At 37.5% G+C, this 24100-nt stretch overlaps 1 protein-coding gene across 3 annotated transcripts in view; it reads left to right on the top strand.

The window, feature by feature from the left end:
* The first annotated feature begins 1900 nt into the window (after window positions 1-1900).
* LOC123782474 (uncharacterized) overlaps window positions 1901-24100 on the top strand; it is a 604024-nt gene continuing 581824 nt past the window's right edge. The window contains exon 1 of one of the 3 annotated variants that reach the window (XR_015723165.1): window positions 1901-2004. The gene's annotated coding sequence lies outside the window, so the exon portion shown is untranslated. Of the gene's footprint in view, window positions 2831-14881; window positions 16245-24100 lie in introns of those variants that run through there. The other 2 variants (XR_015723147.1, XR_015723156.1) reach the window with 2 other exon arrangements.

Genomic DNA, 24100 nt, shown 5'->3' with positions numbered 1-24100 from the left:
TAGTTTTATTATTTCCATGTGTACCAAGCTCATGTTTCCTTTCCAAAGCCCTCAGAGGCTATGACTCAAGTGCTATGTTAATTTTAAAATGTGAAGGAATGAAACATCTGTTATCATGACAGGCCCTCAGGACTTTCATTTTTGAATGAGAAGGGTGAGAAATAGATTTAGAAGTGAGGGAAGATAAAAAGACCCAGGTGATATTCATTTAACACAATCCCCAGATACTGGGAAAAACATCTCAGATATGAGTCAAGCTCACAGAAATATCTTGTCCCCCTCTGTGTGTTATAAAGTAACCTCTAGCTGGCTGATCTGTGTCTTGCCTTGACTCTTCAATGCTATGTCACCTGAGCCAACTGCAATCTTAACTTCTGAGGATATATCTCTTTGCCAAGTGGAAGATGACACTTTCAGCTGAGAAATTAAGTTTTACTTTTTTGTTTTTGTTTTTTAATGTGAAATATGGGTTACCATTGTCTGGTCACCTCCCCAAACTTAGGATGGAGTACAGGGAAACAGAATTTTGGGGCCAGCAGAGAGTAGAGAGGACAGTCCCTGGGCACCAGTGCGAGATAGTAGAGTTGGTAAGCAGCTTCCTGGATAGAAATCCACACCAAAACAAGTCAGAATGTCAAAAGAAGCAGCCCCAAAGGGTGCTAGGAGTGGAACAAATGTTCAAGTGTAAGATAACTGGGACGAGAACAAGAGTGAGTGAGATAGTTCAAAATCAAAGATGGTGCCTACTTTCTGGGAAACATCCATGACTCAAACACAGCAATGGCATATTTTTCAGAAGGTGTTGTGGCCTCTGACAGTCATAGAGAGGCATCCAGTGAGGGCTATTACCTGGCTGGGAACGTGATCACCTTTTACATTGTCAACACTGTAATCAACAGAAATTTTCATTTAATCTGACTGAATAGACCATCCTGGGAAGAGAGTTAAAGTCACAATCTAATTTTGAAAAGAGTTGGCCATCATCTTCCCTCCATTTATTGAAGATCTATTATGCATTCTATGAAAAACATATTATTCAAAGCCTCTAATTCCATCTTAAGAATGAGCCTGTAGAGTGTTTTATTTTCATTTTATTGATGAGGAAGCCATGTCTCACATAATTAAGTAATTTGCCCTTGGTTGTACTTGTCCTAGTTGTAAATACAGACTAACACCTGCTATGTCTAATGCCATTAAACCAAGGGGAGCCACTCCTAATCTGTCTCCCTGTGCTTATTTCAGACATTACTAATCAGTCATGAATCTCCTTCCCACTGAACATGGTTTCAGAATCCTTCCTAGCATATTATAAGAATTCACAACAAATTAAGGAGTGAATACCCCTGCTCTGCACCATTTTGCATCCCTCTGTTATGCAGGTAACCAGGTGTAGACAGAGGAGGCTAGCAAAATAGAATCAAGATCAGACCCAGATAACCAAGGGAATATCTGATTAAGAAGAAGAAGAAAAAAAAAACAACACGCAAAAAACTGAGTCCAGGAAAATCAAATAATACCGGGAAGGACTAAAAGTTCTCTCAGTCCTGGCAGAGCTTAGAGGGTCAAAGAGTGGTGCTAATGAGTGGTAGAAAAGGTGAGCTGAGACTTCAGGGATGAAGTTGTTTAATCTTAGACTTGGTTTATGCTACTTTCTGAGTGTGGGCAACATTGGGACTAGAAGTTTTTGCTGTAGTCATAGGAAAACAAAGTAAAATAAAATGAAATACTCTAGACTGAGCTTGCAAAGATTTAGTTGGCTTGTAGAAATCTGTAAGTACAAATATCTGGCATGGACTGATGAGTCATTCATTGAAAACAACAAATTCATTGGATTTTTCACTTCATTGAATTAACTAAGTCAACCAGTCCAAGTTAACATCTCTAGTCAATAAGTATTTGACTCAGTGGTGAAAAATCTGTAAAGAATAACTCTTTGGAAATAGAAAAAAGACAAACAAACAGTTGTTGTACTTAAGAGTTCGTATTTTAACCAGATGGCACAGGGTAAGTCTATGTCTCCTTTGCTGGAATTATTTTTAAGGTCTACAAAATCACATTTATTGATAAATATAATGTATCAATACCTCTACACTGAATGCCAGAGCTTACAACAACTTTACAAACTAGGGATGTAATGGTGGATACTGAGCCCTGGAAGCTTACATCTCATTAGAGGCAAAAGACATGTAAGTAAACAGATGAAATTTTGATATATGCAGGGATAAACAAAAATAGATTAAGAAGTATTACAGGGGAAAACTCAATTGTCTCTTGAGGGTAGCTTAGAATGGCATCATACAGGGGCTGATGACAAGCACAGAACTTGGTGAAGCAGACAAGAGGAAGATGAGGGAAATGGGGATAAAGAGGCCATTGAGCACAAGGAACAGAACCTGCAAAGGGATAGAACAGTAAAAAGCTACAGTGACAGGAAAATTATAAATAGCACAGAATGATCTACTGTGAAGTGCAAAGCCACGGGAGATGAAGGGTGGGAGCTGACACTGCCCAGGCAGGTAGAGACAGGGCTGCCAAGGGCTATATTTCATGCTAAGGAGTCCCAGTGACGAGAAGTGATGAAGCTTTTAAGCAGTTGTTCATTTTGGAGAGATTGGTATGCAAGTTGAGAGGAGAAGGCACTTGAGAATGGTGAGATGGGATCCAGAAAGATTTGTGAACAGAAAAAAAGTGATTAAGACATGAACTAAGGTGGTGGTGAAGGGGGCGGAGGAGTAAGCTCCTGAGACATTGAGCAACAACATAACTTAGCTGCTGTGTGCTTGTGGGGAGCAAAGAAGAAGTGTACATTCAAGGATGACCCTGGGAGCAGGTACGCAAGGGCGTAAAAGAAAAGAGATTTTAGAAGTGACTAGCCTGAAGCTTACAAGTAAGAACAGAGCTATTAATGTACATGTAGTTGAAAATATTTCAATAACATTATTTTTTATTAGAGGAGTAAGAATAGCTTTGGTAGAGAAGTTGAAATATGGGAAAGGGAACAAAGATTTTAAAAAAGCCATTCATAATCCCACTGCCCAGAAATAAACTATTGGCAACATTTTAGTATACATGTAGATGATTTTCAAAATTTAAAATTATATTTAGAAATTTTTGTTTTGCTTTCCCTACTTAGTATTAAGAAAATATTTCTCATATTACTAAAAATTTCTTTTAAAAATCATGTTTACTGAATATATCACATTCAATCATATAATGAACTGTTGGACATTTCACCACTCCCATATTTTGGAGCACATAGTTCAGTATGACTACGCCATAAGTACAAGGAAGTCTTCCAAATCTCTGTTCATATAACTTTTCCTCAATTTCTGATTGTTTCCTTAGGATAGGTGAATGCATTTGTAAGTTTCACATCTACTTTAGGAATACAGATGGTTTGGTGTAAAAAGGGCATGAACTTATATGCCTTCTCAGCATGACTGAATTCTATTCCTCCCTAGTTCTAGCACTTTCTCCATTTTATGTATGTAATGCTCACCAGGTATTAATACCTATTAGCAGTTATTTTAAAAAGGGTAATTTTTGTCTGAATTCAACTGCTGATTTCCTAAAAGGCTTGCATGTGTAGGGAATTTACAAATCTGAAAATAAAAACTTGAACATATAATACTGAAGGATTTTTATCTTAGTAAATTTAAAGGGATTTATCATTATCAAACCATGACTTCAATATCCTTCATACATAATACAATCTAAAATCGTTCAGAAATTTTGCCATAAATTATCATTTGTAAAGTTTACTTTTTCTCTTAAAACATATTCTACATAACACTGCTGTTTTCACACCTGACAAAAAGAACTTAATGAACTAATTTAAATTTTAGATGACATGGTGAAAGTCCCATCAATTCCTCATGTTGACCTGCATAATCAAAAAAGCTCAATTAACATTTTTGAGGTGTTATGTCATTTTGGGGCTATCCAGTATCTTGAGAAACCATTTTGTTTTTCTTATGTTTAGCTTAAATGACTTCTATGTTTTCACAATGCTAAATTAAGCTAATGAAAAATAAAAATTCATTCCAATCAACCTTTTTTTATCATATGATAATGATAAAATAAATACTTATTTCAAAGATTATTTCACTGCATTAAACCTACTTTTATTTATTCCACTAAATTTGTGAAAAAAGATTTTATATTTATTTCTCCTTAATCATCTTATGTCCTTTGGAATTTTTTAAAAGTAGGTTGCGCGCCCAGCATGGAGCCCAGTGCAGGGCCTGAACTCACACCTTGAGATCAAGACCTGAGCTGAGATCAAGAATCAGTCACTTAACTGACTGAGCCAACCAGGTGCCCTGGAATTCATCCTCTTTGAAATTTTTCTAGAGGAGTAGATTTTATGACCAACACTTCTATGTGAATTCATACTTTCAAAGCTCTTCCATTATGTTTGTAGGAATTGAGTAGTGCTTGGGTCTGCAGACACATGGACACAGGGAAAGTGGGTCAGAGGGAATTCATTTTCGATTCACCAGAGCTTTAAGAATGTCCTTAGCTGTTACTAGTGATTTGCATCTGGTGGGCAGGAAGGTGAGTGGCCAGAGTCTCCAGAAAAATTGTGAGAATCTATTAAAATATATATAAATATAAACTCATATATGTGGCAAAGGGTGCTGCTCTGTTGACCCATGAACTCCTCACTCTGATTTTCTTTGTTATTGTCAGTAGGGCTCGAAGGCCAAGGTAGCTAGCCCCCTAATGCTACCTAGTCTAGCGCTCTGTGGTGCACTCTTTGTGTATAACTCCATTTAACAAATTACAAGAATTTGTATTTGTTGCGTGCTGCATCTTTCCATCCATTGTGACATTCTCACATTGTATAATCTAATTTTGAATTCTAATAGGTTTAGAGCATCTCTTCTTCTGTCCTTCATAATGCCATCTTTGTATGAAGTTCCTCAAAAGCTCATAGAATGTGAGCATCTTATTTGTTTAAGTCTGGTGGTATTTAATCCAGATAACTCTGCTAAGAAATCAATTTTCTCTTTAACAAATCTTTACTTGATGTTCAATGATCTTCAGTTTTGCCATCCTGTGGCCTGTGAGTCAGAAGGACTGAGGATGTGAGATCTGTGAGTGTCATTCACATGCAGGCAGAGAAAGGTTCTGGAAGGAATTAGGAATAGTTGCATAGCACTGCCACTTACCAGTATAAAAGTTGTTCAAACAGGAGAGCAAGAGAGTTGAGAATCATTTACAGTGGTTGTAGATCACTCTGCACAGGAGAAAAGATAAATCACACAGGGAGAAATTAAGAGAGCAAATTAAAATGTTTTTTTCTCCTAGAAAGTCTAAAAGAGAAGAGCTTCCAGGTTAATTTGCCTTTAGTCTTAGTACTTCCTGAGAAGAAGCTGGGGCAGCTTTTATTTTTATTTTTTTTCTTTTTACCCAATTTTGATGCCTTAAGTGTGACTTTAACTCTTATTCTCTCATAATACTTCACTGTAAAGAACCAGTTGAGCCCACCCTAATTCCATTTCTTTTGTCTTTGTTTGTTGCTGTTGCTTTTGTTTGCTTTTATTTTTGCACTTCTGAGGAAAGATTGGCCTACATGCTTGTTTTGGTTACTGTAAGGAACCCATAACTTCCTGGGGCCTTTCCAGCAAAGAACAGAAAATTGAGAGAAACTAAGCTGTAAATTAGGACATGTCCTCAAATTCCTAATCCCAGAGCCAGGACAGCTTCCTAAATTCAATCCTATGGTAAGCTTTTTATTGATTCTTACCAAACTTACAAACCCATGTTCTAATCATGAATCAAGGATTAGGGATGGAAGGGGGCAGAATTCCCTTGGCATGAGTAGTCTGTTAAGGGAAGCACAGTCCCCAATAAATCATCATCATGAAATAATGTTGACAAAATAAGGCCCTGTCCTCCAAAGCCATGAGCTTTGTCCTTGCATAACCACATGTGAATTGGAAATGATTACCTTGCCCATAGATGCGGAGTATTCCAGCCAGCAGTTATCATCAGGCTATGTTCTCAGAGCAGAGTGAACAGGACAGTGAACACTGAAAACACAAACATAGAGAAGGAATTTGCAAATAGTAGTTTTCCTGTTAAGATGTATCATACCGATTGCACAGAGGAGAATTGTGGTCCTAATTTAGTGCAGGTTTGTATTTGGCACATGTTACCTGTAGAGTATTTGGGTAAATTACTGATGTCAGTTGTATTTCTCTTGGAGACGAGGGAAATAGGTTATTGGCACAATAAAACATCCAAAGGCATTTAAAATGTCAGTCTAATCGCAAGAACCAGTAAGGCTTTTAATTACCTTCTGTGCAATTTTTTTTTTAATTGCTCCGATGGCTGTAGCGCTTGGTAAGTTCCTGACAGAGCAGCTGCAACAAACTTAATTTAAACATTTTTTTCCCCAAAGCTCTCTGAAAAAAAGGAATCTGAGATGCAGGGTAAAGGTTGGGCTTCTCTTTTGTCCCAGGCTCTCTGTAGAAATTCTTGTTGTTTGGTCACTAATAAAATCCTACCTCCATGTTCATCCAACTACCTTCAGGGTTTTGTTTGCTGATGACATTCTTTGGAAAGGGTATGTTTGTCATTACCCTCCCTCTCAGAATGTTCTGTATCAGCCAGTCCATGGTGTTAGACCATCACTAACTCCAATTCCATATATTCTTCGGTGCTTGTTTAATTCCTAATTTGAAAAAAAAGAGGATGCACAATGCCTTTCTTGAGATTGAGGTGAGGGAGACTTCTGTTTCCTACAATGACTTCATCCCCTTTAGCTCTGCCTGCCATCTTGATAGAGAGCTATTCTTTATTAATTCACAAACACCCTCTATCCTTAAGGACTTAATTCTCTCCTTCTCTAAGAACTAGTCTCTTATTAGGTGGATATGTGAAGTGTCTAATGCCTGGGACTGAATCCCAATTTGCTTTATACTATTTCTATTTAACCTTAATTTCACATCCAAAGAAAGCAAGAATAATAAAAATTCCTGTACAGTTTAGTTTTGTTTTTGTTTTTTAAAGATTTTATTTATTTGAGATAGAGAGCAAGAAAGAGCACAAGCCTGGGGTTGGGGCATGAGCCTGGGGTTGGGGGGGAGGCAGACGGAGATGGAGAAGCTGGCTCTCCGCTGAGCAGGGAGCCCAATGAAGGGGTTGATCCCAGGACCCTGGTATCACTACCTGAGTGGAAGGCAGACACTTAACCGACTGAGCCGCCCAGGTGCCCCTCCCCAGTCAAGTTTTGAGGTTTCAATAAAGTAAGGTATAAAGAGTGACTGGCAAAGAGTAGGTTTTCAGTGAGAGTTAGTTCCACGGCAATACCTGCCTCCACCTCTACCTTCAAAATGCTGGTTCCCTCAGGTACATGTATGTAATCACATTTACATTACTAACTTTGTCCTGATACATGGCAAGTTATGCCTCAATTAGACTATGGGTAGCAGGGACTAGGTCTGAGGTTTGTTTTCTGCATTAAAGGTATCAAGTATAATGCCCTTACCAATCAGTTTTTTTAATTGATGTGCCAACAGATTGAACAATATTCAGGGAACTTAAGCATGTTAGGAAGTGGGTTGTTAATTAGGTTGGATTTGAAGCTAAATTTTCCTAAGGTGTTTTATGCCCTATGAAGGATAAGAACTAATTAAGTAGAATCATAGAATGTTGATGCTGGGAGGAAACTGATATCATGTTGTTCAACTGGCTATTTAATACAGAAGGCAAGAGAGAGCAATAAGGCAAAACTAGTTAATATCTGATTTAGCCAAGAATTCTTTTGGTCTCGTATTCTCTATTTCTGGGTTGTTTCCACCATGCCATATTCCTCCATCCCATTGGTGTTGCTGCTGAACCCCTGACATTTGCAAACTCTATTCTGTATATCTATTTAATTATAGGATATTGGGGTTTCTTAGTTGAGCTGGTGATGTAGCCATTAATACTAAGAGTACCCTATCATATTTTTTTGGAATCTCAGGAAAAGGTTAAGGTGGGCATAAGGTGGGGAAAAAATGACAGAAATAGTTAGGCAGGTAGAGTTAAAAAAAAAATCTCCCAGAGAAAAGTAAGAAATGAAGAAATAAATGAGATAATATTTATTTAAAGCATAGAATATGCCATATGCTTAGTGTATGCTAAGCACTTTATGTGCATTATCTAGTAAGACAAAATAGCCCTGGAAGGTGAATATCCTTTTCCTCATCTTTCTAGCTAGTTATATCACATCTTCCACCCAATCAGCTGAACATAAATCCCCATGCCTGCGTACATAGATTCAAACCATATCTACCCAGTTCTAAAACCTGAGCCTTTATTCATTAAACTCCAGTGCTTCTGCAAGGAGAACCTGATAAAGATATTGGGTTAAGAGGATTTTCAAGGAGAAGTAGAGGAATTATGAAAATAAGGCAAATTGTAGGTAAGCTAGAGAATTTGGTTGATGGAGAGAAAGAAATAAGATCCTGGACCATATTATTAAAAAGTAGAAATAGGGGTGCTTGGGTGGTTTAGTCGTTTGAGCATCCAACTCTTGATTTCAGTCAGATCATCATCTCAGGGTCCTGACATCTAGCCCAGCATCAGCTCTGGGCTCAGTGGGGAGTCTGCTTGATATCATCTCTCTCAGGATGCTTGGGTGGCTCAGTCAGTTAAGTATCTGCTTTTGGGTCAGGTCATGATCCCAGGGTCCTGGGATTGAGTCCTGTGCGGGGCTCTTTGCTCAGCAGGGACCCTGCTTCTCCCTCTGCCTGCCACTCCCCCTGCTTGTGCTTTCTCTCTGACAAATAAATAAAATATTAAAAAAAATAGTTATTCTCTCTTTTTCTGCCCCTCCCTCTGCTCTCTCTAAAATAAATAAATAAATATTTTTTTTTAAAAAGGAGAAATAGATGATTAAAAGCAAAGATGCCTGAGAACTCTGACATAGTTTTCCTGGCCTTGGTGATTGGGATTTGTTACCATGTTACTATTGTTATTAGACTGTGCAATAAATATTGCCCCTTATCCTATCCTACCTATTGCATCTACAACCTACCTTTGCATTCGTTAAAATCTCTTTGTTTTGATGCTGTTTGTGCATGGGGGCGGGGGTGTGTGCTCCAGGCAGCTTTGTCCTCAGGAGCACGAAGGTCAATCCTATTTCTCTAGTAAGAGTCAAATGTGATGCTACAAATGGAGAGAAATATGACATGGAGTGCAGAGGAAGAGGAGGAATGAAGTGAAGCTGAAGGGCCCAAGACAATTGCAGAGCAGGCACAATGTATGGAATAGGGTGGTCTTCCTTTATAGACTCACAGCGAGGCTAGAATCTATACTTCCAGGAAGTAATCCAGGAAATGTTCTATGGCTCAGATTAACCTTAATTCACACCTTCTTCTGAGACTGTCACTTCACACTGTTTTTGATATTGTATAACATGGTTTTCCTCTATTTCATATGGTTATATACTTGCCACATGCATAAAGCAGTCCTTTTTGAGGCACTGGTGCTACAGATTATAATTAATAATGGCATATGGGAAGTTTTTGAATCCAACTTCCGGGCAGAAGTCACCTTAGCAGGTCTTATTTTCTTTTTAGACTTAGTTCTGGATTATAGGACCTCCTAGGTGATTGACACTTTTGGCATCAAGGTCTTTCCTTGGTTTTCCTGATGGTCTTGTTAACAGGCCACAGGGGTTATACAGGAAAGAGGGTATAAATCTGACAAGTTGAGGACTAGAATACCAGGGACTGAAAAGAGCAATCTAAAGGGAATATTGGCCTAAAGAAGGCAGAACATGATATTGCATCAGAAGTTCCTAATAACAGATTTTCAATGTCCAGAAGGATGATGCCAGAACTTTTCCTTTCTGTTTTCATTTTCCTATGCTCTCTCCAAACTTCCATATGTTCCAAACTTCTTAGTATAGGAGGTAAATCTTCAATTCACCTACCCCTGCTTCTGCAAATACACTGCTTCTACTGTCCTACCAATATTGATTTCTACCTTTCATTGACATATTGAGCATTTAAAACATCTCATTTCAAATGTATTATATTAATACATTTATGTAAATAAATATATAAATATGCATTACATTACATAAAAATACATTTATGTAAATATATAATATTTTTACATGCATGTAAAATAAATAATATACATGACACATCTCCTTATTCTTATGAAAATGCTTCAATATTCCAATTTTACAGATGAAAAACATTCCAAACGATGCTAAGAGGCGGATCATTTGAGATTCAAATTCAGGTATATAAGACCCAATAGCCCCAAATATTTCTACTATACTTAATTTTCTTTTCTTTCGTTCAGGAATAAAAGGGAACCTGGTAAAATCTTTAATGTTTGAAACTCTAGTTAGGAGAAGGAGCACTTCTCGAACACTTCTTGAGTGTTTAACATAAGGGCCATGTTAGATTCTCCTGGAAAATTTTGAAAATCTCTCTTTAAGATCCATTAATACTAATATACTTCTGGTCACTTAGAATCATTGTCATAGGGGCGCCTGGGTGCCACAGCGGTTGGGCTTCTGCCTTCGGCTCAGGGCGTGATCCCGGCGTTATGGGATCGAGCCCCACATCAGGCTCCTCTGCTATGAGCCTGCTTCTTCCTCTCCCACTCCCCCTGCTTGTGTTCCATCTCTCGCTGGCTGTCTCTATCTCTGTCGAATAAATAAATAAAATTAAAAAAAAAAACAACAACAAACAAACAAAAAAAAGAATCATTGGCATAGTGAAAGAAAATTACTCATGGAAGGATCAACTACCCCTTAGCAGCAAAATCTTGAGAACTCCTGATCTTGGCATCTTCTTATATAATACTTTTTCCATCCACAGGACGTGATTCTGTGTGTGTGTGTGTGTGTGTGTGTATGTATGTGTGTGCACGTGCGCACGTGTGTGTGTGTGTGTGTGTGTGTATGCATACCTAAGGCAGTAAATGCTGTGCCTTGAAAAACACTGGAATTTACTCATCATATTACTTATAAAATAATTGATGGAATTAATTATATTGATGTATATTCACATGCATGCTCCTGTCCTCCACTTTCCCCTGACACACATACCCATCATACCTATAGGGCCTATGGGAGAAAATCTGCCCCTTTGTTAATACCTCAGTGAGGATCCTGGTGGGAAACAGTTGGCACACTCAAACTGGGAATAACTGAGGAGGGATTATTTACAAAGTTGTGGTTAGGAAACCAATCAAGTGCAGTGCCGTAGGGCATAGTAACCACAGTAAGCCTTTATCACTCACAGTCTGAAGAAACAAGGGAACCAGGAATTTATTGGAATCCAGAGTGAGGCTGTATAAAGAGATTCACCTGTCAGCTGTTGTGATCTTTTATGGAGGAGATATAGCCAATCTGTGATGATCCAGAAAGGAGATTATGGGGGTAATAGACACCATGAACTCACTTCCTCCTGTTGTCTGATTTCCTTTCCCTTCCTCCCATTGGCCAACCCAATAGGGAACTGGAGGGCACAAGAACTAAAGAAGGAGATGTGGGGCAGTTTCCAGGGGAACAGAGAAGGGTGAAAAAAGGTAGCATGTGATCTATTAGGGCAAACAGAAGATATATAGCTAGGTAAATATGTCGGCATGCCGTAAATTGTCAGAAGGGTCTTATCAAAGCTTGGGAAAACAAAAAGGATCACAGCAATACAAATTCTAAATTACCCCTGAATCCTCTTGGGTTACTATTTAATGAAGGTTTACTCGTTGCCAGGCACTGTGCCAAACTCTTTAAATATATTGTGTCCTCACTCATCACAATAACTGTTAGGAGGTAGGTACTATCATTTCTGTTTTACAGGTAAGAAAACTGAATTGTCCAGCTCTCAGAAACTTGTGAAAGCCCGTAGATAACAAACAGGAGACCTTATATCCGAAGTTCAGCCTGACTCTCAAAGCTACTCTTCCCTAATATTACAGTTTACTATCTACTAAATGAGGGACAATCTAAGCAATTGCTTGTGGAAAATCTAGGTATTATATATAATGTTAATAATACTCAGAGAAAGCAACAGAATTGGAGCCAGAATTAAGTTACACCATTTAGTTTACATGAAAAGTATTTAACATTTCATCTTTTAAAGTATGAAGGTGGCAGATGTTGTCAATGCCCCAACCATATCCATTAGATGCTATCATTTCAAGATGCTCTAGATGATTTTCAATTCCCAATGTCTACATCCAGAGGTTCAGAAGGCCATGCTGACCTTGTGTGTGGCAAGTCATAAGGACCTTGAAAGAAACATCCCTGAATAAAGCCCTCAATCAATGACTCTTCAAAATTGATATAAAAATGTCCCAGTTGCCTTGTCGCTTGTGCAGGATAATTCTTTTCCCCCAGAGTTTTCCCACAGGATTAAGACCCAGTTTACCATTTCTTGTTAATAATGGAAAGGCTTAACAATGCACCACTTTTTGGTTTTCTTCTCTTCCCTATACCACTTTCCCATTTCACTGGTGGTATTCCCTGCACTCAAATCTTTCTGGGACCAACTAAACTAGAAGTATTTCTGCCAGAATTTTTATACTGTTTTTCCTAAGGACAAGCTCCTCAAGAAGGGATTCTAAAATAGAAGGGCGGTGGTGATAATCTTGGGTGTGCTCTAGCACTGCAGTTACCAAGATTCTCATCTGTAGTGAATTGGGATGGAATAGAGGTAGGAGTGGTTGCACTGGCTTATGCAATACTCAAGTAATGAGAAAATGGCTGCAATCATAATTAAAAGAAGCATGGATTGGGTTGGAGCCATTAACACAGTAATGGCTAAACATGACTGGTTCAAGTAAATCAACTCCCAGTTCAGAAGCATAATGTGAAAACCAGAATGTATCTATGGTTAAAGAGACCCTTACCTCCTGCAGTCATAGGGTAGAAACTTCTAGGCTTTGTGAAATAATTACCAGCAAGCACAAAATATCATGATCTTGGAGGAAAGGTAAAGATGTTAAACAGATTGGAAGACAGAATGATGAAGTCCCCGTTTTCCCTAAATATTTGATTGACTTAGACTTGAGAAAGCATTCTTCCGGTATGCTCATTCACCAGAAAAAGATGAAATCTGCAAAGCTGTGAAGAACATGTATCTTGGTTGAGAGTATTTGAAACTACGTTTCAGTGTCTTCTCTTTAATGAGACAATGAATTATTCCAAGCAGCCAGCACTCTCTTCCTGAGAAGAGCATAGGAACAGAGCCTGCTGTTATGCCACTTGGGATAAACAATTACTCTGAAAACTGAGACAGTCAATCAATTAAATAAATAAGATACTCAAGGCAAATAGTCATCTGCAAATAAAGTGTACTGTTGGTGGCAAAGAAGCTGAATAAATGAAATTTAATCTGTAGTTATGACCTAAAACAAACCTTCTAACCACAAGGTCAGAGTTTCCAGGCATTTTATAGAGGTGGAAGGTTGGCCCAGAGGGTCTGATGGGGAATTTTTCCCTGGGAAAAGAAGCAAGGGTGAGTAGGGAGCTGAAAGCAATTCTTCCTTGAGCCTAGAGATGGTTCTCTTGGTAAGGGTTACCTAAATCTGTGGGGAGTCTGGATAGGATTAATATTATATACCTGTCCGTGAAAGATATTGCAGGATTATAGAGTGATGTGAGAAAATTCCAATGAGTAAAATGTCCTTGCCCTGATGGGATTATTAATAGACCCCCCTTTCCCTTTCATAAATGCTCCAGTTTTGTTGATAATGTATGTTGCTACTTCACAACCGTGCTATCCGAGATACTGCTCATTTTCTCAGAAACTGGGTATTTTAATCCCTACCTCGGACAGCATGAGTGGTGGGAAGCATGTGGGATACAGAGTCAAATGACCTGAATTTGAGCTCTCTGTCCATTTCTTATTAATTATATCAAGTAGTTTTCTTCTGCTAGAAAATTAACATGGCAATCTTTTCTTCTTTTTTTTTTTAAGATTTTATTTATTTATTTGCAACAGAGAGAGAGAGGGAAAGAGCAAGCACAAGCAGGGGGAGCTACAGGCAGGGGAGAAGCAGGCTTCCCACTGAGCAGGGAGCCTGATGTAGGGCTCAATCCCAGGACCCTTGGATCATGAACTGAGCCAAACACAGACACTTAACCAACTAGGCCACCCAGGTGCCCCAGCATGGAAATATTTTCTTTGCAGTGGTAGTGTGAGATTACAAAGCAGCTCACCAGTGTTAGGTATTATCATTATTAATTCTTTGTGTCAAAATTATTAGAATTTGGGATGAGCCACATGTGATCCATGTTTGTGGTATAACCCAAGGTCTAATTTTAAGACTATGGCAATCAAGACAATGAAGCTCTCAGATTTCCAACAGCAAGGAAATTGTTGAGGGTCTCGGCTGCTACTCCTTAAAACCCAATGCTGGGTTTGTACAGAGGCCATGCTTCTTGTTGGCTGCTCCCAGACAATAATTCAGCCCAAGGAGGTATTAAGGTAGACCCATCATGGGAGGTATGGGGCTTCTCTGAAGGCTGACCTTAGCTTGAAGAGTCTCTGACAGCTTCACAAACTTTCCTTAGAACTGCACTGCAGCCTGCGATGCTTCCACCCAGCCTGCCTCCCTTCCTCACCCACTGCCTGCTTTCCTTCCTTCCTTCCTTCCTTCCTTCCTTCCTTCCTTCCTTCCTTCCTTCCTTCCCTCTCTCACAGTCAGCCTTCTATCACAGTCTGACAGCTCTCCCAGACTCTCTCAGCTCCCTCCTTCTTCTCTCACAGGTATTTTTTCCTAATAAATTTCTTGCATGTCTAATCACGTTTTAGCATCTGCTTCTTGAAGGACTACCACAAGGATAAAATATTATAAAGTTATAAGGATACTCCTGCTTTTCAAATATGTATAGGTATTGCTATTATTTTGAGTAAATAACAATGCCATTTATTTATATTTTTCTATGGTGTTAGAACATACACTTTTCATCCCTGGTGCTCAGTACGGCTATTTGTACTTTAAATGGTGGGGGGGAATGGCCTGAAAGACCTTTTATTATTTCTGCATTGGACTTTATGAAAACAGGTGAACCAACACTCCTCTGGCTAATGTGACCAGAATGGATCCTGCCTCTAAACTTCCTTCGTGTTCTTTCATTACCGGTGATTATTTTACTCTTCCTTTCATTTAATTTGACTCTTCCTCAACTTCAACATCCAACTTAGGTGTTCTCTAAGAAACTTCCCAGACAATTCCAAAACCACATTGATTTTTCACCTCTACCATCTGCTTTAGTATATTAAAGTGATCACAACTTGGCTTTATTAAACTGATATTTCTTGGTTGCATGAAAAAAGTTAACTTGATGAGAAAGATTAAAGAACAGAGACAGTTTCAAAAATTTTCCTTAAAAATATTTAATAAAATAGTTTTCAAGCTCTTTAGCAAGCATTTGCTAATATGTTCATTACAATTGGCCCTTAGCCACTTACTAAAGTAGATCCAGCAGGAATTCTCCTGAGGGCCATTTTTATGGACTTGAGTGAGTTTTTGGATATGGTACTACAAAGAAACTACATTTTCCAGAAATACTCAGTAGCATACCAACTCTCTGACATACACCAATTAGTCCTATTTGCTGTTCAGTTCTAGATGTTTACTCATGAAGAATTTCTTTGAGGCAGATGAGGAAATTGATGGAACTCTGTAAGAGAATAATTGAGGAGAAACTAAATCTAGACTAGGGATCAAGAACTTTGGTCTAAAATAAAGGTAAAGACTTGAATCTCATAATATTCTCTGGGACCATCTGTCCAAAGCCAGCCTGAGTTTTTTCCTACTAAACCACAAGCCCTTGAAAGGCAGGGACCCTACTTAATAAATGCTTAAGAAACTTATAGAATGGGCCTATGGCTGGAAGGACAAAAGGGGACAGAAGTCCATCAGAAGGTTTGTACTGTTGGATATGTTTGTGGATCTCTATCGCCTGGGACTGGCTGCCAACAAAATCACGTAGTAGACATAGCTATCTTCCAGTGCTGCCTTCCCTGTATCTCTTCCCCTAGGATGTAATAGTGACCAGTCTGCCTGATGCCACTCCACAGAAGACAGCCCAGTTGGAGAGTGCTGGGCCAGTCCTGCTTGTTTACTCTCTCTCCACTCTGCCAATGAGACAGCACATGTTAATCAGCTGAAGTCACTAGTCAGGCACCCAGTTTATATTTATATTTAACCAAGGACTTCCAGAGCCCAGTGGAATCATGTAACTCACTCAAGGTCACAGCAGCAGTTAATACTGGGTATGTGGAAGCCATGCTTTCTGACACCTGGCTTGTTGCTTTTTCTATTAGAGGATGCTATTTTGTATCTGCTGTATGTTGTAAACGTACTCTAACATTGCCCTATATTTGCACTTAGAAGATATGAATTTTCTATAAGTTTTATCTGCTTCAATTTTCTATAGTTCAATCCTTATTTTATTTGCAAGTCCCAATGTATTGAGGAAAGCCACAGTAGGACAGAGTTCTTTTCCTGAGGAAAATGTATCCTTCCTCTTTCTTTGGTTAGAGTGTACCTGGCATTGCAGTTAGATGCAGGTGTATTTGCCCCTGACAGCAATGGCATCTTTGGATCTTGAGGCAAAGGGCATGAAGTTTAAAGTAGTTTAAGCTGAGATGCGTAATTCAAGGTGCCTTTCCATCCAAGTACAGCCTGAGTATTCCAGGAGCATTCGAGTTTTGTGGCAAAAAAATCCAGAAGTGAATTTTCAGGCAAAGTAGCATAATTTGTGATTAAGGTTATCGGTAATATCTAACCTTTAGTAAATGCCAGCTGCATAATGATGGCTAGTGTGCTTTCTACAGATACTGCACTGCAGTCAGTTCAACCAGGCCATAAGAATCTATTTAATAGAACCCTAATGGGAAATGACCAGGATCTGACTACAGAAGATTAAAAGTGACAATGCTAATTGACTGCAGAGGTATCTACATGAAGAGGGGCCAGAAAAATCATTTAAGTCTAAATGAAATTGGACTGATTTGATATTTGAGAAAAGTATTACCTTCCTGCTGTGTTTAGCAGGGGGAATTAACTGCTTCATGTTTCTTAGAGAAGAGTCTTTGTGGAACAATGGGATACAGTCGTTGGGAAAAGAACTTTCCTCAGCTGATTAGAAAAAAAGAATTGCGGCTAAAGGTTTCAGGGCTCCTGCAATCTCAGTGCTTATTATTTGTGAACAGTACTGGTTGAAAGGGCCCCAAAATAGTGAAGGTGGCCAATTCCTCACCCCCCCGAGGACACAATAGCAAAAAAGTGCAGCTGCTGATGGAGAATGTAATTTAACTATTTAGAATGTCTTTTATTTTTTTTTTAATTTAGGAAGGACACAAACTAATGACACTTTGAAGTCAATATTATCTCTCTCTTCTGACTTGTTTAATCATACATAGGATCTTCTCTAATTTTTGTAGAATTATGTACAACTTTCTCGTCCATCAAGTCTGCCATGCTCCCAATCACATCAGGGAATTTGCACACACTCTTCTCCCAAGTAATTCCTACCCATCTCTCCAATCTCAGTTTGAATGGTTTGTTTTTTTCTCAGGGACATTTTCCTGAACATCCAGATCCGGTGGGTATGCACTGTGTCACTGTGGTTAGGAACACAGAATCCAGGTCCTGGATGAAAACTCTGGCTTAGCCACTGTCTAGCTGTGTGATCATTGGCAAGTTACTAATCCTCACATTGCCTCAGATTCGTCAGCTATGAAATGGAAATGAGAATGACTGCATTTATTTTGTAGGATTGTTGTAAAAAATAAATATAAGGAGTTGCTATATTGTTATAAGCTCTCCTAGCCCTATGTACTTTTCCTCCATTACTCTTTTCATGTTAGTACTTTCATCTTAGTACATGTATTAGTGTGATTATTTGATAAAGATCTGCCTCTCCCACTACAATATAGGTCCCATGATGTTAAAGAGTTTACTGTAAAATCTCCAGGGCCTAGGACAGTGCCAGTTGTATTAGACACTGATTAAATATTTTAAATATTTGATTGGATGAATACATGAATAGTGGCTTCTGTTGGTAGAAGCTTACAACTTCTTACACTGTGGACAATGGCAGCCCCTTCTACCTATAACTTTCCACACTTGCTATTCAGTGCTTCTCATCTCCTGTATCTCTGCTAGGGTGACTTAGCTATTAGAGTCTCCAAACTACTTCTAAATGACTCTTGCTTGGCTTCCGTCTGTACGTATGCCTGAGAGTAGCAATTCTCAACCCTGGTATGCAGTAAGGTGGAAAGTGTTCCTTAAAGTTCTGTGTTGCTCTTTTCATATTTTAAGGAGAAGTTACTTCCTCCAGTCTTTAGTAACTGCTTTCCACTCCACTGTGTCCGAACTCATATTTTTTGCTCCAACAGTATGCTGTAACTTCTCCTCTGGAAAGCTGAACTTCTACATAGGCTCTCTCAACCATGGCTGATTGTCTGAGTCAATGTTTTCTAGGGGTTGCTGGCCTATGGCCAAGAGAAAGAGGCTGCAGTCGCTTCATTGGCTACTGCAGGGTCCACAGCCTAGACCAAGGTCTGTCTGCCTATTGCCCTGAACACAGGTGGGCAAGATTCCTCCAGGTCCCCTGGCATAGGCTAGATGCCACAGCTCCCTCAAAAGCACTTTTGTCTGTGGATGGATGCTGAATTTTTGTGGTTGCAGGGAACAAAAACTAGGGACATCTTATGCTGCCATGATGCTGATATCACTTGTGGTCTGATTTCTATCACCATAGATTAATTTGCTTGTTCTTGAACTTTATAAAAGTATAGTGATCTTTTGTATTAGACTTTTATTCTTCAATATAATGATTTTGAGATTCATCCATGTTGTGTGTTCTAGCAGTTTATTCTTTTTATTGGTGAATAATTTTCCATTATATGAATATAAAACACTTTGTTTACTAATTCTCCTGTAGAGGAACATTTGGGTTGTTTTCAATTTGGGCCTACTCTAAATTAGGCTTCAATGAATATTCTATGTCAGGTCCTTTTGTGGACCTTGTTCTAATTTCTCTTGGGAGTGAAATTTCTGTGTAATAGGGTTGGTGTATGTTTAACTTCATTGGCAAAACTACCAAATATTTTGCCTCAGTAGATGTACCATTTTATATTCTCATCAACAATATATGAGAATCTTAGCTGCTGTACACTCTTGCCAATAACTGTTGTCAGTCATTACTAGTAGCCTTCTAGTGAGCGTGAAGTGGTATCTCATTTTGTTTGTTTGTTCGTTTTCCAGATGACTAAGAAGGTAAAGAACTATTTTGTGCTCTTATTGGCCATGACTATATCTTTTTGTGAAGTGTTTCTTCAAACATTTTGCCCACTTTTTGTTATTGTATGTTTGACTTTTAATTGTTGAATTGTATCTGGATACAAGATCTTTGTCAGACATATGTAAAATGAATATCTTTTTTCAGTTTATATCTTGCACTTACATTTTCTTAATCCGATATTTTGGCAACAAAAGTTTTAAATTTTGGTAAAGTCCAATTAATTGTCTTTGCTGTTGTTGTTGATTTATAGTTAGTGCTTTTTGTGTAATTAGTAATCTTTTCCTTTGCTAATATGCTTTCAGCTATTTTTCCATGTTTTCTGCTGTGTTCTTAAAAGTTTCATGTTTTAAGCCTCCAACTTTAAAATATATATTTTATTAAATTTTGTAATATATTATAGGGAGAGACAGAAAGACCCCAACCAGGGGGAGGGGCAGAGAGAGAGGGAGAGAGAGAATCCTAAACACAGGGCTCGATCTTACAACCCTGAGATTATGACCTGAGCCAAAATCAAGAGTTCCACACTTAACCAACTGAGCCACCCAGGCACCCCAAACAACTCTGTATTTTTTAAAGATTGTTTTGGCTATTGTAGGCCTTTGTAGTTCCATATAAACTTTAGAATCATATAGTCAATTTATACAAAAGTGTTTGATGGGCTTTTGATTGAAGTTGCATTAAACTTATAGATTAGTTTGAGGAAAACAAGATATTTTAATAATATTGAATTTTTATAAAGCATAAACAAGTTTTATATCTCCATTTCATTAATTTTCATTATTCATTATTAATTTTTCACTTTCATTAATTTCTCTGAGCAATAATTTGCAGTTTTTAGTTTAGAGGTCTTACACATCTTTCATTAAATTTAAGATTTCATTAACATTTTTTTCCATTAGTTCTGTCAGTTTTTGTTTAATGACTTTCCGAAGGACATCTATCAAAATTTTAATGAACGGTGCAGTGAATCCATCATACTTTATTAGTTCATTATGAGCATTTATTGCTATGCTGTTTTACATTAGAGTACACAACAAGACCAGATGTCCATCAGGCATGCTCAGTTGCTCATGTTTCTGCTGACTTTCTAATACCTCGTTCTTCTCCACCTATAGATATGTCAGCTTATAGAAGTTCCTCCCCATACTCCACCTATAAGTAATCTCTCTGAATCTGCTTGGCAGTAATATTAGTTTGCTGAGAAAAAAGATAATTAAGATTATTGAGTAAATAATTTTGATTTCATAATCACATAAAGAAAGTAGAATAGTAAAGATATGTGAGCTTTGTGACTTTTTTGCTCGTTGTATAGTACAACATTTAAAACAATTATTTCTTGGTAAAGCATGTTTGTGTTTTGATTGTTTGCTGTAATGCTCACCTCTGTAGGTTATGGAAATACCTTAGAGTTTAATTGTCCCTGGGGAGGTCTGTAGCCAATGACTAAGGGAAGATGGGGTAAAAAGTCTGATCCCTTGCCTGCAAAGGGAAAATACACTGAAGTCTTCAATCTTCAGAGGTCCCCATGGGATTAGGCTGAGGCTAGTATGACACCTGAATTGCACTCTTGCTTAGTTTCTTACTTCTCCCTACTCAATGTCTCCTACTCCTTTACCTGTTTCTCCTGGGAGCATCTCCTAACAACTCCGTTGTATACAAATGCTTGTCTAAGCATCTGCTTTGGGGAAAATCTGACCCAAGATAATGAGTCTACTTTTCTAATTCTTTCCATTCAAGGATCCAAAAATAATAATAAATAATAATAATAAACTGTTAGCCCCATACATAATTGTGAAGTAACTGAAAAAATTCATGGTGTTAGGAAGGAGCAAGAATCTTTAGTTTTGACTGTCTTCATTGACCATGGAGGGGTCTGAGGACCATTTAAGAACTAAGAGGTAGGAAGAGGAGAAGAGAAGGGGAGGACAAATTAACATAATAGAGAAAGAATTCAGTCCATGATTCAATTAAAAAAAAAAAACTTTTGAGCATCATCAATATGTCAGGCTTTCTTCTAAGCCACAAGGATTGTGATCCTGACCCTGGAGTTTATATTTTAGTTGGAAAAGAGAGAACTACAGAACTGTTGTTGAGGGAAGAAGGAGGTATTTGTTCCTGGTGGGAGCCTGTTTCTTACAATGCTGCTTGTTGCTTAGTCTTCCAAGAACATATCTTATTCTCTGACTCTCAATTAAATGCAATATGAAAGCTGACTATCCTTGACTTCATCAAAGTTTGGATTCAACTTAACCACAACATAAACAACCAACTGCCTATTCTGAATTTTTACTTCTTACACTCCCATTGAGGTACCACTTCTATAGAAACAATAGACACAAGTCTGCTTTCTCTTTTCCTCATTTATAAAGCTGACTTCAGTCACTTGCCACTTTGCATATTCTCTTTCCTAGAGAGGTTTACAGATTAAGTTTTCTCTAAAAATATTCTTGCTGTGTAGAAGGGATTGTAGGAATCATTGAGCCAGTAAGGGTGGACTCTTTCAATAAATCTGCAACCTTTTCTTCACTGCCAATTTCACAGCACGTGCTCTGACTTCATGTGATGTTAGTTTGCCAGCCAAAAGATCTCCTCCACTGACATTTCATAGAAGTCTGTTTCTCAGAGATGATTAGATCAATACCTGGTTTTTAATAATAATATTAAAAGATTAAATCTGGCTTACAAAAATGTTACAAATATACCTTAAACAACTTTAAACACTAAACATATAAATGCAAAATCATATGGTAGGTTTTTGATATAGGACCAATGACTTTTCTTTGACTAGGGTCCATTATTAGAGTTCTATTTCTTGCATAAACCATGAGCATAATATATTTTCCATAATTTCCAATTACACATTTTTAAAATGAAAGAAAAAGCTAAAGAAATTTGTGAGGCAGAGTTTAAAAATTCTTTTCATTTTTGTAAATTATTTTTATCCTTATCTATTTTTTTCACTTTTGTAAATTATTTTTATCCTTATCTATTCCAGTTTAATTTTCTTATGACTAGCAGTTATTGAGTCTGTGGAAAACTTTCAATTTATTGTTTATAGGCACAACAAAACTCTTTTTACTTTCATATTTGCATACTATTTTATTTTAGTTATTTTTTAAGTTGGAATACTATTTAATTAAATTACACAATATAATAATAAGTCCAACTGGCACGAAAGGTTTCGGAACCTACAATTAAACTGATGGTGAAATCATTTTTTAGTCATCCTAGGGATTATCCAGGTAATTAAGTGATCCATCGGAATCAGTTTCCTTTACAGAAGGAATTGAGAAGCTCAGTTATTTTGGAAAATTGCTTATGTGGAGATAAGAAAGATTCTATGGAATATTCTCCTGCCTTTGGAAAGTAATGAGGTCAATAGCACTGGGAATGGGTGGATACCAAGAAGTGGAGCAGAACTTCTAGGTATAATATCCTCTTGGAAAAAGCGAGTAACTATTGGGAACACTCCAACCTAAACACCCAAAAAACCAAAGTTGTTCCAGTTATCCTGATCACACTCCAGTTCAAACATAAAATATGAATCTAACACTATTGTTTCTTTATAAGTTTATGGACACCACCTCAGAAAAAGACTTGTCTTTGTATTTTGAGATTAAAGCTCTAGAAAGTTTCTCCTCCAGTTATTTCTTGAATTCTGCAAATAGTGAGTTATGCATTGTCTTCATTGTCTTTCTTGGGCTCTTTTGTTAATTTCTAATTATTCTTATCCTTATAACACATTAAATCCCTAAGCATCTATCCTGAAAGAATTTATCAGATATTCTCTATGAAAAGGGCTACAATAGTATGAGAACATTAAGTGACTCTGTGTGTTGAAGAATGGTTAATAGGAAAGAAAATCTAGAAAAGACCTTAGGAAAGATGGAAAACCTGAAGCATAATTTTATCTCTTTCCTAATTTTCTTGAGTGGGAACAAACTCCCTAGCCATTTGTTCTATATGCCAGCCAATGAACTACTAGATGGAGACTGATGATTTTTAGGTAGTTCTGATGTCACTCTTCTATCGTGGAGAATATCCAATCAAATAAAAGTGAGACAAGTCACAGTGATCTTTTTAAAAAAATTATCTGTGATTTTGATGAAAAAATACATTTCTCCAACAATAATCCAGTTAAAAATGGGCAGAAGACATGAACAGACATTTCTCCAAAGAAGACATACAGATGGCCAACAGACACAGGAAAATATGCTCAACATCACTCATTATGAGGAAAATGCAAATCAAAACTACAATGAGATATCGCCTTATACCTGTCAGAATGGCTAAAACCAAAAACACAAGAAACAACAGGTGTTGGCAAAGATGTAGAGGAAAAGGAATACTTGTGCAGTGTTGGTGGGAATACAAACTGGTATAGCTGCTGTAGAAAACAGTATGGAGGTTCCTCAAAAAGTTAAAAATAGATCTACCAAATGATCCAGCAATAACACTACTAGGTATTTACGCAAATAATTCAAAAACACTAATTCGAAGGAATACATGCACCCCTATGTTTGTAGCAGCATAATTTACAATGGCCAAGATATGGAAGCAGCCCTAGTATCCATCAATAGATGAACTGATAAGGAAGATATTCTATATATATACACATTTTATATATATATATATAAAACACATTATATATATTATATATATAAAACACATTATATATTATATATATAACACATTATATATATTATATATATAACACATTATTATGTATATATTTATATATAATATATATATATTATTTGACCATAAAAAATAATGAATCTTGCAACAACATGGATGGATCTAGAGAGTATAATGTCA

This window comes from Ursus americanus, chromosome 1, assembly GCF_024610735.1.
Source record: "Ursus americanus isolate L20-20 chromosome 1, mUrsAme1.1.p, whole genome shotgun sequence".
Lineage (NCBI taxonomy): Eukaryota > Metazoa > Chordata > Mammalia > Carnivora > Ursidae > Ursus > Ursus americanus.
The sequence above is the reverse complement of the archived record's forward strand: the minus strand, read 5'-3'. Positions and strand labels throughout refer to the sequence as shown.